The sequence below is a fragment of the Gekko japonicus genome, unplaced genomic scaffold (genome assembly GCF_001447785.1).
Source record: "Gekko japonicus isolate JY-2015 unplaced genomic scaffold, Gekko_japonicus_V1.1 scaffold662, whole genome shotgun sequence".
Lineage (NCBI taxonomy): Eukaryota > Metazoa > Chordata > Lepidosauria > Squamata > Gekkonidae > Gekko > Gekko japonicus.
In genome coordinates this window covers 627,559-629,456 of record NW_015164202.1, presented here as the reverse complement: position 1 = coordinate 629,456, position 1,898 = coordinate 627,559, and positions in this window count along the sequence as shown.

Genomic DNA, 1,898 nt, shown 5'->3' with positions numbered 1-1,898 from the left:
CAGATAAAGGTAGGTTGGCTGTTGGGTGGGAAGGAAATTGTGTTGCCAACTCCAGGTTGGGAAATTCCTGGACATTTGTGGGGTGGAGCCTGGGGAGGGTGGGATTGGAGGAGGGAAGGAACTACAGATCAGTATAATGCCATAGCTGGAGGAGAAAAAGAAAAAAGGGGGGGCAGAAGGGAGAAAGAGTGTGAGAGAGGTAGAGGGAGACAGGAGGAAGCAAAGGTGTGAGGAATAGGATAACCATTCCACAAGTTTCTTGCGGGTCTCCACTTGTCTACTTCTAATTCTCAATGTGGCCAAATCTGTGGATACTTAAATTCAGAGGCTGGAGTCATGAACAGACAAGCAAAATCTTTCTATAAACCTGAGGAAAGCCCTAGGTTTGAAGTATCGTGTGTGTGTGTGTGTGTGTGTATGTAGCTTTTAGGAATGAATACTTTAAGCATTTGTAACTTTATGAAATGAATGTTCTCCACGGCTATTGCTATGCAACCAAAGAGTGTTTCTGGCTTTCTATACAGACCTATAGATACAGTTGATTTCTGTCAGTAAAATGAAGGGGGAGAGGGACAGAGCCTTTTCCAGGGAAATTTTGACCTTTGAGGGAAGACTCACTGGTGCCAGGCCACCAGCAATCACTAGGCAACTTGCTACTATGTGACTTGCATGACTCACCCAGGCCTGACTGCTTTCTACTGTACACTACTTTCTACTGTTCACTACCCCCCAAAACAGTGTAGTGTTGTGGTTAGAGATTCTGACTAGGATCTGGAAGACACAGGATCAGATCATCCCTCTGCCGCAAAGCTCACTTATGCCAGTTACTCATTCTCAGCCTAACGTATCTCTCAGGATTGTTGTGTGGATAAAAAGGGAAGAGGAGAATGTTGTAAGCTGCTTTGGATCCCCATTGTGGAGAAAGGTGGGATATAAATGAACTAAAGTCTGTGCATGTACTGGTTGTACTTCAGAAATGTAAACCTCTGATTTCACCTAACCTTTCCCATATATGTTAAATAAAATATTTTGTAATTTTTGAATTTCAAGATGCCTTTAGAGCCATTAAAGTTGTTTAAGTTAAAGTGGGCTCCTGGTCCTTCCCTAAGGTTCCTGGACTAAGCCAACAGCCGAAATATCGTACTGTGACAGGGTGGGACAGCCAGAGTTCTTCAGCAAAGAAGGAAACACATTACTAGGGCAGCTAAGTCAATAAAGGGAAAGAAAAAGGAGGGGAAATCTTGCCTCTGAGAGAGAGGCTGCAATCACACACTAAATAATCCACTTTCAATCCACTTTCAGTGCACTTTCCAACTGAATTTTACTGTGTGAACGGGAAAAATCCAGCTGGAAAGTACATTGAAAGTGGGTTATTTAGCATGTGTGACCACAGCCAGAGAGAGGGAAAGGGGACATCATGGGAAGAGAATACAGGGGGGAATGAGCTGCTCCCTGCAAGTCCTTGCAGGTTCCCCATTATGCTGCGGGGCCATAGTTCTCCCCAGGGGTCTTTTCGTAGAATAAAAGTTGCAGTAGCTCATTAGCATAACTCATTAACATATGCCACACCACCTGACATCAACGGAAGTGTGTCAGAAGGTCACACCCCCTGACATCACCGGAAATGTGTCAGAAGGCAGCACCCACCGCTCCGGCTCCACTGCACTGTTTTGGATTGATAGTTGGGGGGGGAGAGAAATCTACCCTCACAGAGGAGGGAGAGCTTGTACCTGAATAAAACTCGATTCTAAAGTTGCCACTGTACTGTTTTGGTTTACTGGCTGGGGGGCTGGATTAGTAGATCTGCCCTCACAGAGAAGCCAGAGCTGGTTCCTGAATAGAACTTGGTCTTAAAGGTGCCACTGGACTGTTTTGGTTTACTGGCTATGGGGGGGGGG